General features: G+C 49.9%; 34 non-coding genes across 34 annotated transcripts; all 34 read left to right on the top strand.

Moving 5' to 3' along the window:
• Window positions 1-195: 195 nt before the first annotated feature.
• On the top strand, window positions 196-314 carry LOC145028163 (5S ribosomal RNA). The gene has a single exon (XR_013675916.1). It is a non-coding gene; the product is annotated as a 5S ribosomal RNA (ribosomal RNA).
• A 218-nt stretch (window positions 315-532) lies between these two features.
• LOC145028164 (5S ribosomal RNA) lies at window positions 533-651 on the top strand. The gene has a single exon (XR_013675917.1). It is a non-coding gene; the product is annotated as a 5S ribosomal RNA (ribosomal RNA).
• A 218-nt stretch (window positions 652-869) lies between these two features.
• Window positions 870-988, top strand: LOC145028165 (5S ribosomal RNA). The gene has a single exon (XR_013675918.1). It is a non-coding gene; the product is annotated as a 5S ribosomal RNA (ribosomal RNA).
• Window positions 989-1,206: 218 nt separating this feature from the next.
• On the top strand, window positions 1,207-1,325 carry LOC145024116 (5S ribosomal RNA). Its single transcript, XR_013672189.1, has one exon. It is a non-coding gene; the product is annotated as a 5S ribosomal RNA (ribosomal RNA).
• A 218-nt stretch (window positions 1,326-1,543) lies between these two features.
• LOC145028166 (5S ribosomal RNA) lies at window positions 1,544-1,662 on the top strand. The gene has a single exon (XR_013675919.1). It is a non-coding gene; the product is annotated as a 5S ribosomal RNA (ribosomal RNA).
• A 221-nt stretch (window positions 1,663-1,883) lies between these two features.
• On the top strand, window positions 1,884-2,002 carry LOC145026703 (5S ribosomal RNA). The gene has a single exon (XR_013674660.1). It is a non-coding gene; the product is annotated as a 5S ribosomal RNA (ribosomal RNA).
• A 217-nt stretch (window positions 2,003-2,219) lies between these two features.
• On the top strand, window positions 2,220-2,338 carry LOC145024127 (5S ribosomal RNA). Its single transcript, XR_013672200.1, has one exon. It is a non-coding gene; the product is annotated as a 5S ribosomal RNA (ribosomal RNA).
• A 218-nt stretch (window positions 2,339-2,556) lies between these two features.
• On the top strand, window positions 2,557-2,675 carry LOC145024138 (5S ribosomal RNA). Its single transcript, XR_013672211.1, has one exon. It is a non-coding gene; the product is annotated as a 5S ribosomal RNA (ribosomal RNA).
• Window positions 2,676-2,894: 219 nt separating this feature from the next.
• Window positions 2,895-3,013, top strand: LOC145028167 (5S ribosomal RNA). Its single transcript, XR_013675920.1, has one exon. It is a non-coding gene; the product is annotated as a 5S ribosomal RNA (ribosomal RNA).
• Window positions 3,014-3,231: 218 nt separating this feature from the next.
• LOC145024149 (5S ribosomal RNA) lies at window positions 3,232-3,350 on the top strand. The gene has a single exon (XR_013672222.1). It is a non-coding gene; the product is annotated as a 5S ribosomal RNA (ribosomal RNA).
• A 219-nt stretch (window positions 3,351-3,569) lies between these two features.
• LOC145028168 (5S ribosomal RNA) lies at window positions 3,570-3,688 on the top strand. Its single transcript, XR_013675921.1, has one exon. It is a non-coding gene; the product is annotated as a 5S ribosomal RNA (ribosomal RNA).
• Window positions 3,689-3,909: 221 nt separating this feature from the next.
• LOC145024160 (5S ribosomal RNA) lies at window positions 3,910-4,028 on the top strand. Its single transcript, XR_013672233.1, has one exon. It is a non-coding gene; the product is annotated as a 5S ribosomal RNA (ribosomal RNA).
• A 217-nt stretch (window positions 4,029-4,245) lies between these two features.
• On the top strand, window positions 4,246-4,364 carry LOC145021629 (5S ribosomal RNA). The gene has a single exon (XR_013669784.1). It is a non-coding gene; the product is annotated as a 5S ribosomal RNA (ribosomal RNA).
• A 217-nt stretch (window positions 4,365-4,581) lies between these two features.
• Window positions 4,582-4,700, top strand: LOC145026440 (5S ribosomal RNA). The gene has a single exon (XR_013674414.1). It is a non-coding gene; the product is annotated as a 5S ribosomal RNA (ribosomal RNA).
• A 219-nt stretch (window positions 4,701-4,919) lies between these two features.
• Window positions 4,920-5,038, top strand: LOC145028169 (5S ribosomal RNA). The gene has a single exon (XR_013675922.1). It is a non-coding gene; the product is annotated as a 5S ribosomal RNA (ribosomal RNA).
• A 218-nt stretch (window positions 5,039-5,256) lies between these two features.
• LOC145028171 (5S ribosomal RNA) lies at window positions 5,257-5,375 on the top strand. The gene has a single exon (XR_013675924.1). It is a non-coding gene; the product is annotated as a 5S ribosomal RNA (ribosomal RNA).
• A 221-nt stretch (window positions 5,376-5,596) lies between these two features.
• On the top strand, window positions 5,597-5,715 carry LOC145024182 (5S ribosomal RNA). Its single transcript, XR_013672254.1, has one exon. It is a non-coding gene; the product is annotated as a 5S ribosomal RNA (ribosomal RNA).
• Window positions 5,716-5,932: 217 nt separating this feature from the next.
• On the top strand, window positions 5,933-6,051 carry LOC145024193 (5S ribosomal RNA). The gene has a single exon (XR_013672265.1). It is a non-coding gene; the product is annotated as a 5S ribosomal RNA (ribosomal RNA).
• A 217-nt stretch (window positions 6,052-6,268) lies between these two features.
• LOC145028172 (5S ribosomal RNA) lies at window positions 6,269-6,387 on the top strand. Its single transcript, XR_013675925.1, has one exon. It is a non-coding gene; the product is annotated as a 5S ribosomal RNA (ribosomal RNA).
• Window positions 6,388-6,606: 219 nt separating this feature from the next.
• On the top strand, window positions 6,607-6,725 carry LOC145028173 (5S ribosomal RNA). The gene has a single exon (XR_013675926.1). It is a non-coding gene; the product is annotated as a 5S ribosomal RNA (ribosomal RNA).
• Window positions 6,726-6,944: 219 nt separating this feature from the next.
• Window positions 6,945-7,063, top strand: LOC145028174 (5S ribosomal RNA). The gene has a single exon (XR_013675927.1). It is a non-coding gene; the product is annotated as a 5S ribosomal RNA (ribosomal RNA).
• A 221-nt stretch (window positions 7,064-7,284) lies between these two features.
• LOC145024204 (5S ribosomal RNA) lies at window positions 7,285-7,403 on the top strand. Its single transcript, XR_013672275.1, has one exon. It is a non-coding gene; the product is annotated as a 5S ribosomal RNA (ribosomal RNA).
• A 217-nt stretch (window positions 7,404-7,620) lies between these two features.
• LOC145024215 (5S ribosomal RNA) lies at window positions 7,621-7,739 on the top strand. The gene has a single exon (XR_013672286.1). It is a non-coding gene; the product is annotated as a 5S ribosomal RNA (ribosomal RNA).
• Window positions 7,740-7,956: 217 nt separating this feature from the next.
• On the top strand, window positions 7,957-8,075 carry LOC145028175 (5S ribosomal RNA). The gene has a single exon (XR_013675928.1). It is a non-coding gene; the product is annotated as a 5S ribosomal RNA (ribosomal RNA).
• A 221-nt stretch (window positions 8,076-8,296) lies between these two features.
• LOC145024226 (5S ribosomal RNA) lies at window positions 8,297-8,415 on the top strand. Its single transcript, XR_013672297.1, has one exon. It is a non-coding gene; the product is annotated as a 5S ribosomal RNA (ribosomal RNA).
• Window positions 8,416-8,632: 217 nt separating this feature from the next.
• LOC145024237 (5S ribosomal RNA) lies at window positions 8,633-8,751 on the top strand. Its single transcript, XR_013672308.1, has one exon. It is a non-coding gene; the product is annotated as a 5S ribosomal RNA (ribosomal RNA).
• Window positions 8,752-8,968: 217 nt separating this feature from the next.
• Window positions 8,969-9,087, top strand: LOC145024248 (5S ribosomal RNA). Its single transcript, XR_013672319.1, has one exon. It is a non-coding gene; the product is annotated as a 5S ribosomal RNA (ribosomal RNA).
• Window positions 9,088-9,304: 217 nt separating this feature from the next.
• Window positions 9,305-9,423, top strand: LOC145026442 (5S ribosomal RNA). The gene has a single exon (XR_013674416.1). It is a non-coding gene; the product is annotated as a 5S ribosomal RNA (ribosomal RNA).
• Window positions 9,424-9,642: 219 nt separating this feature from the next.
• LOC145024259 (5S ribosomal RNA) lies at window positions 9,643-9,761 on the top strand. The gene has a single exon (XR_013672330.1). It is a non-coding gene; the product is annotated as a 5S ribosomal RNA (ribosomal RNA).
• Window positions 9,762-9,978: 217 nt separating this feature from the next.
• On the top strand, window positions 9,979-10,097 carry LOC145028176 (5S ribosomal RNA). The gene has a single exon (XR_013675929.1). It is a non-coding gene; the product is annotated as a 5S ribosomal RNA (ribosomal RNA).
• Window positions 10,098-10,318: 221 nt separating this feature from the next.
• LOC145024270 (5S ribosomal RNA) lies at window positions 10,319-10,437 on the top strand. Its single transcript, XR_013672341.1, has one exon. It is a non-coding gene; the product is annotated as a 5S ribosomal RNA (ribosomal RNA).
• Window positions 10,438-10,654: 217 nt separating this feature from the next.
• On the top strand, window positions 10,655-10,773 carry LOC145024281 (5S ribosomal RNA). Its single transcript, XR_013672352.1, has one exon. It is a non-coding gene; the product is annotated as a 5S ribosomal RNA (ribosomal RNA).
• Window positions 10,774-10,990: 217 nt separating this feature from the next.
• Window positions 10,991-11,109, top strand: LOC145028177 (5S ribosomal RNA). The gene has a single exon (XR_013675930.1). It is a non-coding gene; the product is annotated as a 5S ribosomal RNA (ribosomal RNA).
• A 219-nt stretch (window positions 11,110-11,328) lies between these two features.
• LOC145028178 (5S ribosomal RNA) lies at window positions 11,329-11,447 on the top strand. Its single transcript, XR_013675931.1, has one exon. It is a non-coding gene; the product is annotated as a 5S ribosomal RNA (ribosomal RNA).
• Window positions 11,448-11,522: the final 75 nt, after the last annotated feature.

Here is an 11,522-nt window from a genome sequence, read left to right on the forward strand (position 1 = left end):
TTTTTTTATGTTTTAGGTGCGTTTTTTTTCTTTCTTGCTATATCCATGCTCGGGCGGCCTCCGGTTCAATGTTGATTGTTTTCTTGTTTCCCGAACCGAGCCGATCCATCACGTGGGTCCCACGCCTCGCGTCCGAAAGCAAACGAGGCTCTGCGTCTTGTAAGACATAAAAACAATAAGCATGGATAGTATTTCGGGTGCGATCATACCAGCACTAATGCACCGGATCCCATCAGAACTCCGCAGTTAAGCGTGCTTGGGCGAGAGTAGTACTAGGATGGGTGACCCCCTGGGAAGTCCTCGTGTTGCACCCCCTTTTTCGTTGCCCGTCTGCGTTTTTTTTATGTTTTAGGTGCGTTTTTTTTTCTTTCTTGCTATATCCATGCTCGGGCGGCCTCCGGTTCAATGTTGATTGTTTTCTTGTTTCCCGAACCGAGCCGATCCATCACGTGGGTCCCACGCCTCGCGTCCGAAAGCAAACGAGGTTCTGCGTCTTGTAAGACATAAAAACAATAAGCATGGATAGTATTTCGGGTGCGATCATACCAGCACTAATGCACCGGATCCCATCAGAACTCCGCAGTTAAGCGTGCTTGGGCGAGAGTAGTACTAGGATGGGTGACCCCCTGGGAAGTCCTCGTGTTGCACCCCCTTTTTCGTTGCCCGTCTGCGTTTTTTTATGTTTTAGGTGCGTTTTTTTTTTCTTTTTTGCTATATCCATGCTCGGGCGGCCACCGGTTCAATGTTGATTGTTTTCTTGTTTCCCGAACCGAGCCGATCCATCACGTGGGTCCCACGCCTCGCGTCCGAAAGCAAACGAGGTTCTGCGTCTTGTAAGACATAAAAACAATAAGCATGGATAGTATTTCGGGTGCGATCATACCAGCACTAATGCACCGGATCCCATCAGAACTCCGCAGTTAAGCGTGCTTGGGCGAGAGTAGTACTAGGATGGGTGACCCCCTGGGAAGTCCTCGTGTTGCACCCCATTTTTCGTTGCCCGTCTGCGTTTTTTTATGTTTTAGGTGCGTTTTTTTTTTCTTTCTTGCTATATCCATGCTCGGGCGGCCTCCGGTTCAATGTTCATTGTTTTCTTGTTTCCCGAACCGAGCCGATCCATCACGTGGGTCCCACGCCTCGCGTCCGAAAGCAAACGAGGTTCTGCGTCTTGTAAGACATAAAAACAATAAGCATGGATAGTATTTCGGGTGCGATCATACCAGCACTAATGCACCGGATCCCATCAGAACTCCGCAGTTAAGCGTGCTTGGGCGAGAGTAGTACTAGGATGGGTGACCCCCCGGGAAGTCCTCGTGTTGCACCCCCTTTTTCGTTGCCCGTCTGCGTTTTTTTTATGTTTTAGGTGCGTTTTTTTTTCTTTCTTGCTATATCCATGCTCGGGCGGCTTCCGGTTCAATGTTGATTGTTTTCTTGTTTCCCGAACCGAGCCGATCCATCACGTGGGTCCCACGCCTCGCGTCCGAAAGCAAACGAGGTTCTGCGTCTTGTAAGACATAAAAACAATAAGCATGGATAGTATTTCGGGTGCGATCATACCAGCACTAATGCACCGGATCCCATCAGAACTCCGCAGTTAAGCGTGCTTGGGCGAGAGTAGTACTAGGATGGGTGACCCCCTGGGAAGTCCTCGTGTTGCACCCCGTTTTTCGTTGCCCATCTGCGTTTTTTTTATGTTTTAGGTGCGTTTGTTTTTTCTTTCTTGCTATATCCATGCTCGGGCGGCCTCCGGTTCAATGTTGATTGTTTTTTCTTGTTTCCCGAACCGAGCCGATCCATCACGTGGGTCCCACGCCTCGCGTCCGAAAGCAAACGAGGTTCTGCGTCTTGTAAGACATAAAAACAATAAGCATGGATAGTATTTCGGGTGCGATCATACCAGCACTAATGCACCGGATCCCATCAGAACACCGCAGTTAAGCGTGCTTGGGCGAGAGTAGTACTAGGATGGGTGACCCCCCGGGAAGTCCTCGTGTTGCACCCCCTTTTTCGTTGCCCGTCTGCGTTTTTTTATGTTTTAGGTGCGTTTTTTTTTCTTTCTTGCTATATCCATGCTCGGGCGGCCTCCGGTTCAATGTTGATTGTTTTCTTGTTTCCCGAACCGAGCCGATCCATCACGTGGGTCCCACGCCTCGCGTCCGAAAGCAAACGAGGTTCTGCGTCTTGTAAGACATAAAAACAATAAGCATGGATAGTATTTCGGGTGCGATCATACCAGCACTAATGCACCGGATCCCATCAGAACTCCGCAGTTAAGCGTGCTTGGGCGAGAGTAGTACTAGGATGGGTGACCCCCCGGGAAGTCCTCGTGTTGCACCCCCTTTTTCGTTGCCCGTCTGCGTTTTTTTATGTTTTAGGTGCGTTTTTTTTTTCTTTCTTGCTATATCCATGCTCGGGCGGCCTCCGGTTCAATGTTGATTGTTTTCTTGTTTCCCGAACCGAGCCGATCCATCACGTGGGTCCCACGCCTCGCGTCCGAAAGCAAACGAGGTTCTGCGTCTTGTAAGACATAAAAACAATAAGCATGGATAGTATTTCGGGTGCGATCATACCAGCACTAATGCACCGGATCCCATCAGAACTCCGCAGTTAAGCGTGCTTGGGCGAGAGTAGTACTAGGATGGGTGACCCCCCGGGAAGTCCTCGTGTTGCACCCCCTTTTTCGTTGCCCGTCTGCGTTTTTTTTATGTTTTAGGTGCGTTTTTTTTTTCTTTCTTGCTATATCCATGCTCGGGCGGCCTCCGGTTCAATGTTGATTGTTTTCTTGTTTCCCGAACCGAGCCGATCCATCACGTGGGTCCCACGCCTCGCGTCCGAAAGCAAACGAGGTTCTGCGTCTTGTAAGACATAAAAACAATAAGCATGGATAGTATTTCGGGTGCGATCATACCAGCACTAATGCACCGGATCCCATCAGAACTCCGCAGTTAAGCGTGCTTGGGCGAGAGTAGTACTAGGATGGGTGACCCCCTGGGAAGTCCTCGTGTTGCACCCCATTTTTCGTTGCCCGTCTGCGTTTTTTTATGTTTTAGGTGCGTTTTTTTTTTCTTTCTTGCTATATCCATGCTCGGGCGGCCTCCGGTTCAATGTTCATTGTTTTCTTGTTTCCCGAACCGAGCCGATCCATCACGTGGGTCCCACGCCTCGCGTCCGAAAGCAAACGAGGTTCTGCGTCTTGTAAGACATAAAAACAATAAGCATGGATAGTATTTCGGGTGCGATCATACCAGCACTAATGCACCGGATCCCATCAGAACTCCGCAGTTAAGCGTGCTTGGGCGAGAGTAGTACTAGGATGGGTGACCCCCCGGGAAGTCCTCGTGTTGCACCCCCTTTTTCGTTGCCCGTCTGCGTTTTTTTTATGTTTTAGGTGCGTTTTTTTTTTCTTTCTTGCTATATCCATGCTCGGGCGGCTTCCGGTTCAATGTTGATTGTTTTCTTGTTTCCCGAACCGAGCCGATCCATCACGTGGGTCCCACGCCTCGCGTCCGAAAGCAAACGAGGTTCTGCGTCTTGTAAGACATAAAAACAATAAGCATGGATAGTATTTCGGGTGCGATCATACCAGCACTAATGCACCGGATCCCATCAGAACTCCGCAGTTAAGCGTGCTTGGGCGAGAGTAGTACTAGGATGGGTGACCCCCTGGGAAGTCCTCGTGTTGCACCCCGTTTTTCGTTGCCCATCTGCGTTTTTTTTATGTTTTAGGTGCGTTTGTTTTTTCTTTCTTGCTATATCCATGCTCGGGCGGCCTCCGGTTCAATGTTGATTGTTTTTTCTTGTTTCCCGAACCGAGCCGATCCATCACGTGGGTCCCACGCCTCGCGTCCGAAAGCAAACGAGGTTCTGCGTCTTGTAAGACATAAAAACAATAAGCATGGATAGTATTTCGGGTGCGATCATACCAGCACTAATGCACCGGATCCCATCAGAACTCCGCAGTTAAGCGTGCTTGGGCGAGAGTAGTACTAGGATGGGTGACCCCCCGGGAAGTCCTCGTGTTGCACCCCCTTTTTCGTTGCCCGTCTGCGTTTTTTTATGTTTTAGGTGCGTTTTTTTTTCTTTCTTGCTATATCCATGCTCGGGCGGCCTCCGGTTCAATGTTGATTGTTTTCTTGTTTCCCGAACCGAGCCGATCCATCACGTGGGTCCCACGCCTCGCGTCCGAAAGCAAACGAGGTTCTGCGTCTTGTAAGACATAAAAACAATAAGCATGGATAGTATTTCGGGTGCGACCATACCAGCACTAATGCACCGGATCCCATCAGAACTCCGCAGTTAAGCGTGCTTGGGCGAGAGTAGTACTAGGATGGGTGACCCCCCGGGAAGTCCTCGTGTTGCACCCCCTTTTTCGTTGCCCGTCTGCGTTTTTTTATGTTTTAGGTGCGTTTTTTTTTCTTTCTTGCTATATCCATGCTCGGGCGGCCTCCGGTTCAATGTTGATTGTTTTCTTGTTTCCCGAACCGAGCCGATCCATCACGTGGGTCCCACGCCTCGCGTCCGAAAGCAAACGAGGTTCTGCGTCTTGTAAGACATAAAAACAATAAGCATGGATAGTATTTCGGGTGCGATCATACCAGCACTAATGCACCGGATCCCATCAGAACTCCGCAGTTAAGCGTGCTTGGGCGAGAGTACTACTAGGATGGGTGACCCCCCGGGAAGTCCTCGTGTTGCACCCCCTTTTTCGTTGCCCGTCTGCGTTTTTTTTATGTTTTAGGTGCGTTTTTTTTTTCTTTCTTGCTATATCCATGCTCGGGCGGCCTCCGGTTCAATGTTGATTGTTTTCTTGTTTCCCGAACCGAGCCGATCCATCACGTGGGTCCCACGCCTCGCGTCCGAAAGCAAACGAGGTTCTGCGTCTTGTAAGACATAAAAACAATAAGCATGGATAGTATTTCGGGTGCGATCATACCAGCACTAATGCACCGGATCCCATCAGAACTCCGCAGTTAAGCGTGCTTGGGCGAGAGTAGTACTAGGATGGGTGACCCCCTGGGAAGTCCTCGTGTTGCACCCCCTTTTTCGTTGCCCGTCTGCGTTTTTTTTATGTTTTAGGTGCGTTTTTTTTTCTTTCTTGCTATATCCATGCTCGGGCGGCCTCCGGTTCAATGTTGATTGTTTTCTTGTTTCCCGAACCGAGCCGATCCATCACGTGGGTCCCACGCCTCGCGTCCGAAAGCAAACGAGGTTCTGCGTCTTGTAAGACATAAAAACAATAAGCATGGATAGTATTTCGGGTGCGATCATACCAGCACTAATGCACCGGATCCCATCAGAACTCCGCAGTTAAGCGTGCTTGGGCGAGAGTAGTACTAGGATGGGTGACCCCCTGGGAAGTCCTCGTGTTGCACCCCGTTTTTCGTTGCCCATCTGCGTTTTTTTTATGTTTTAGGTGCGTTTGTTTTTTCTTTCTTGCTATATCCATGCTCGGGCGGCCTCCGGTTCAATGTTGATTGTTTTTTCTTGTTTCCCGAACCGAGCCGATCCATCACGTGGGTCCCACGCCTCGCGTCCGAAAGCAAACGAGGTTCTGCGTCTTGTAAGACATAAAAACAATAAGCATGGATAGTATTTCGGGTGCGATCATACCAGCACTAATGCACCGGATCCCATCAGAACTCCGCAGTTAAGCGTGCTTGGGCGAGAGTAGTACTAGGATGGGTGACCCCCCGGGAAGTCCTCGTGTTGCACCCCCTTTTTCGTTGCCCGTCTGCGTTTTTTTATGTTTTAGGTGCGTTTTTTTTTCTTTCTTGCTATATCCATGCTCGGGCGGCCTCCGGTTCAATGTTGATTGTTTTCTTGTTTCCCGAACCGAGCCGATCCATCACGTGGGTCCCACGCCTCGCGTCCGAAAGCAAACGAGGTTCTGCGTCTTGTAAGACATAAAAACAATAAGCATGGATAGTATTTCGGGTGCGATCATACCAGCACTAATGCACCGGATCCCATCAGAACTCCGCAGTTAAGCGTGCTTGGGCGAGAGTAGTACTAGGATGGGTGACCCCCCGGGAAGTCCTCGTGTTGCACCCCCTTTTTCGTTGCCCGTCTGCGTTTTTTTATGTTTTAGGTGCGTTTTTTTTTCTTTCTTGGTATATCCATGCTCGGGCGGCCTCCGGTTCAATGTTGATTGTTTTCTTGTTTCCCGAACCGAGCCGATCCATCACGTGGGTCCCACGCCTCGCGTCCGAAAGCAAACGAGGTTCTGCGTCTTGTAAGACATAAAAACAATAAGCATGGATAGTATTTCGGGTGCGATCATACCAGCACTAATGCACCGGATCCCATCAGAACTCCGCAGTTAAGCGTGCTTGGGCGAGAGTAGTACTAGGATGGGTGACCCCCTGGGAAGTCCTCGTGTTGCACCCCCTTTTTCGTTGCCCGTCTGCGTTTTTTTTATGTTTTAGGTGCGTTTTTTTTTTCTTTCTTGCTATATCCATGCTCGGGCGGCCTCCGGTTCAATGTTGATTGTTTTCTTGTTTCCCGAACCGAGCCGATCCATCACGTGGGTCCCACGCCTCGCGTCCGAAAGCAAACGAGGTTCTGCGTCTTGTAAGACATAAAAACAATAAGCATGGATAGTATTTCGGGTGCGATCATACCAGCACTAATGCACCGGATCCCATCAGAACTCCGCAGTTAAGCGTGCTTGGGCGAGAGTAGTACTAGGATGGGTGACCCCCTGGGAAGTCCTCGTGTTGCACCCCCTTTTTCGTTGCCCGTCTGCGTTTTTTTTATGTTTTAGGTGCGTTTTTTTTTTCTTTCTTGCTATATCCATGCTCGGGCGGCCTCCGGTTCAATGTTGATTGTTTTCTTGTTTCCCGAACCGAGCCGATCCATCACGTGGGTCCCACGCCTCGCGTCCGAAAGCAAACGAGGTTCTGCGTCTTGTAAGACATAAAAACAATAAGCATGGATAGTATTTCGGGTGCGATCATACCAGCACTAATGCACCGGATCCCATCAGAACTCCGCAGTTAAGCGTGCTTGGGCGAGAGTAGTACTAGGATGGGTGACCCCCTGGGAAGTCCTCGTGTTGCACCCCGTTTTTCGTTGCCCATCTGCGTTTTTTTTATGTTTTAGGTGCGTTTGTTTTTTCTTTCTTGCTATATCCATGCTCGGGCGGCCTCCGGTTCAATGTTGATTGTTTTTTCTTGTTTCCCGAACCGAGCCGATCCATCACGTGGGTCCCACGCCTCGCGTCCGAAAGCAAACGAGGTTCTGCGTCTTGTAAGACATAAAAACAATAAGCATGGATAGTATTTCGGGTGCGATCATACCAGCACTAATGCACCGGATCCCATCAGAACTCCGCAGTTAAGCGTGCTTGGGCGAGAGTAGTACTAGGATGGGTGACCCCCCGGGAAGTCCTCGTGTTGCACCCCCTTTTTCGTTGCCCGTCTGCGTTTTTTTATGTTTTAGGTGCGTTTTTTTTTCTTTCTTGCTATATCCATGCTCGGGCGGCCTCCGGTTCAATGTTGATTGTTTTCTTGTTTCCCGAACCGAGCCGATCCATCACGTGGGTCCCACGCCTCGCGTCCGAAAGCAAACGAGGTTCTGCGTCTTGTAAGACATAAAAACAATAAGCATGGATAGTATTTCGGGTGCGATCATACCAGCACTAATGCACCGGATCCCATCAGAACTCCGCAGTTAAGCGTGCTTGGGCGAGAGTAGTACTAGGATGGGTGACCCCCCGGGAAGTCCTCGTGTTGCACCCCCTTTTTCGTTGCCCGTCTGCGTTTTTTTATGTTTTAGGTGCGTTTTTTTTTCTTTCTTGGTATATCCATGCTCGGGCGGCCTCCGGTTCAATGTTGATTGTTTTCTTGTTTCCCGAACCGAGCCGATCCATCACGTGGGTCCCACGCCTCGCGTCCGAAAGCAAACGAGGTTCTGCGTCTTGTAAGACATAAAAACAATAAGCATGGATAGTATTTCGGGTGCGATCATACCAGCACTAATGCACCGGATCCCATCAGAACTCCGCAGTTAAGCGTGCTTGGGCGAGAGTAGTACTAGGATGGGTGACCCCCTGGGAAGTCCTCGTGTTGCACCCCGTTTTTCGTTGCCCATCTGCGTTTTTTTTATGTTTTAGGTGCGTTTGTTTTTTCTTTCTTGCTATATCCATGCTCGGGCGGCCTCCGGTTCAATGTTGATTGTTTTTTCTTGTTTCCCGAACCGAGCCGATCCATCACGTGGGTCCCACGCCTCGCGTCCGAAAGCAAACGAGGTTCTGCGTCTTGTAAGACATAAAAACAATAAGCATGGATAGTATTTCGGGTGCGATCATACCAGCACTAATGCACCGGATCCCATCAGAACTCCGCAGTTAAGCGTGCTTGGGCGAGAGTAGTACTAGGATGGGTGACCCCCCGGGAAGTCCTCGTGTTGCACCCCCTTTTTCGTTGCCCGTCTGCGTTTTTTTATGTTTTAGGTGCGTTTTTTTTTCTTTCTTGCTATATCCATGCTCGGGCGGCCTCCGGTTCAATGTTGATTGTTTTCTTGTTTCCCGAACCGAGCCGATCCATCACGTGGGTCCCACGCCTCGCGTCCGAAAGCAAACGAGGTTCTGCGTCTTGTAAGACATAAAAACAATAAGCATGGATAGTATTTCGGGTGCGATCATACCAGCACTAATGCACCGGATCCCATCAGAACTCCGCAGTTAAGCGTGCTTGGGCGAGAGTAGTACTAGGATGGGTGACCCCCCGGGAAGTCCTCGTGTTGCACCCCCTTTTTCGTTGCCCGTCTGCGTTTTTTTATGTTTTAGGTGCGTTTTTTTTTCTTTCTTGGTATATCCATGCTCGGGCGGCCTCCGGTTCAATGTTGATTGTTTTCTTGTTTCCCGAACCGAGCCGATCCATCACGTGGGTCCCACGCCTCGCGTCCGAAAGCAAACGAGGTTCTGCGTCTTGTAAGACATAAAAACAATAAGCATGGATAGTATTTCGGGTGCGATCATACCAGCACTAATGCACCGGATCCCATCAGAACTCCGCAGTTAAGCGTGCTTGGGCGAGAGTAGTACTAGGATGGGTGACCCCCCGGGAAGTCCTCGTGTTGCACCCCCTTTTTCGTTGCCCGTCTGCGTTTTTTTATGTTTTAGGTGCGTTTTTTTTTCTTTCTTGCTATATCCATGCTCGGGCGGCCTCCGGTTCAATGTTGATTGTTTTCTTGTTTCCCGAACCGAGCCGATCCATCACGTGGGTCCCACGCCTCGCGTCCGAAAGCAAACGAGGTTCTGCGTCTTGTAAGACATAAAAACAATAAGCATGGATAGTATTTCGGGTGCGATCATACCAGCACTAATGCACCGGATCCCATCAGAACTCCGCAGTTAAGCGTGCTTGGGCGAGAGTACTACTAGGATGGGTGACCCCCCGGGAAGTCCTCGTGTTGCACCCCCTTTTTCGTTGCCCGTCTGCGTTTTTTTTATGTTTTAGGTGCGTTTTTTTTTTCTTTCTTGCTATATCCATGCTCGGGCGGCCTCCGGTTCAATGTTGATTGTTTTCTTGTTTCCCGAACCGAGCCGATCCATCACGTGGGTCCCACGCCTCGCGTCCGAAAGCAAACGAGGTTCTGCGTCTTGTAAGACATAAAAACAATAAGCATGGATAGTATTTCGGGTGCGATCATACCAGCACTAATGCACCGGATCCCATCAGAACTCCGCAGTTAAGCGTGCTTGGGCGAGAGTAGTACTAGGATGGGTGACCCCCCGGGAAGTCCTCGTGTTGCACCCCCTTTTTCGTTGCCCGTCTGCGTTTTTTTATGTTTTAGGTGCGTTTTTTTTTCTTTCTTGGTATATCCATGCTCGGGCGGCCTCCGGTTCAATGTTGATTGTTTTCTTGTTTCCCGAACCGAGCCGATCCATCACGTGGGTCCCACGCCTCGCGTCCGAAAGCAAACGAGGTTCTGCGTCTTGTAAGACATAAAAACAATAAGCATGGATAGTATTTCGGGTGCGATCATACCAGCACTAATGCACCGGATCCCATCAGAACTCCGCAGTTAAGCGTGCTTGGGCGAGAGTAGTACTAGGATGGGTGACCCCCTGGGAAGTCCTCGTGTTGCACCCCGTTTTTCGTTGCCCATCTGCGTTTTTTTTATGTTTTAGGTGCGTTTGTTTTTTCTTTCTTGCTATATCCATGCTCGGGCGGCCTCCGGTTCAATGTTGATTGTTTTTTCTTGTTTCCCGAACCGAGCCGATCCATCACGTGGGTCCCACGCCTCGCGTCCGAAAGCAAACGAGGTTCTGCGTCTTGTAAGACATAAAAACAATAAGCATGGATAGTATTTCGGGTGCGATCATACCAGCACTAATGCACCGGATCCCATCAGAACTCCGCAGTTAAGCGTGCTTGGGCGAGAGTAGTACTAGGATGGGTGACCCCCCGGGAAGTCCTCGTGTTGCACCCCCTTTTTCGTTGCCCGTCTGCGTTTTTTTATGTTTTAGGTGCGTTTTTTTTTCTTTCTTGCTATATCCATGCTCGGGCGGCCTCCGGTTCAATGTTGATTGTTTTCTTGTTTCCCGAACCGAGCCGATCCATCACGTGGGTCCCACGCCTCGCGTCCGAAAGCAAACGAGGTTCTGCGTCTTGTAAGACATAAAAACAATAAGCATGGATAGTATTTCGGGTGCGATCATACCAGCACTAATGCACCGGATCCCATCAGAACTCCGCAGTTAAGCGTGCTTGGGCGAGAGTAGTACTAGGATGGGTGACCCCCCGGGAAGTCCTCGTGTTGCACCCCCTTTTTCGTTGCCCGTCTGCGTTTTTTTATGTTTTAGGTGCGTTTTTTTTTCTTTCTTGGTATATCCATGCTCGGGCGGCCTCCGGTTCAATGTTGATTGTTTTCTTGTTTCCCGAACCGAGCCGATCCATCACGTGGGTCCCACGCCTCGCGTCCGAAAGCAAACGAGGTTCTGCGTCTTGTAAGACATAAAAACAATAAGCATGGATAGTATTTCGGGTGCGATCATACCAGCACTAATGCACCGGATCCCATCAGAACTCCGCAGTTAAGCGTGCTTGGGCGAGAGTAGTACTAGGATGGGTGACCCCCTGGGAAGTCCTCGTGTTGCACCCCCTTTTTCGTTGCCCGTCTGCGTTTTTTTTATGTTTTAGGTGCGTTTTTTTTTTCTTTCTTGCTATATCCATGCTCGGGCGGCCTCCGGTTCAATGTTGATTGTTTTCTTGTTTCCCGAACCGAGCCGATCCATCACGTGGGTCCCACGCCTCGCGTCCGAAAGCAAACGAGGTTCTGCGTCTTGTAAGACATAAAAACAATAAGCATGGATAGTATTTCGGGTGCGATCATACCAGCACTAATGCACCGGATCCCATCAGAACTCCGCAGTTAAGCGTGCTTGGGCGAGAGTAGTACTAGGATGGGTGACCCCCTGGGAAGTCCTCGTGTTGCACCCCCTTTTTCGTTGCCCGTCTGCGTTTTTTTTATGTTTTAGGTGCGTTTTTTTTCTTTCTTGCTATATCCATGCTCGG

Source organism: Lactuca saligna, chromosome 1 (genome assembly GCF_052625555.1).
Source record: "Lactuca saligna cultivar CGN05327 chromosome 1, ASM5262555v1, whole genome shotgun sequence".
In the NCBI taxonomy this organism is placed as follows: Eukaryota; Viridiplantae; Streptophyta; class Magnoliopsida; order Asterales; family Asteraceae; genus Lactuca; species Lactuca saligna.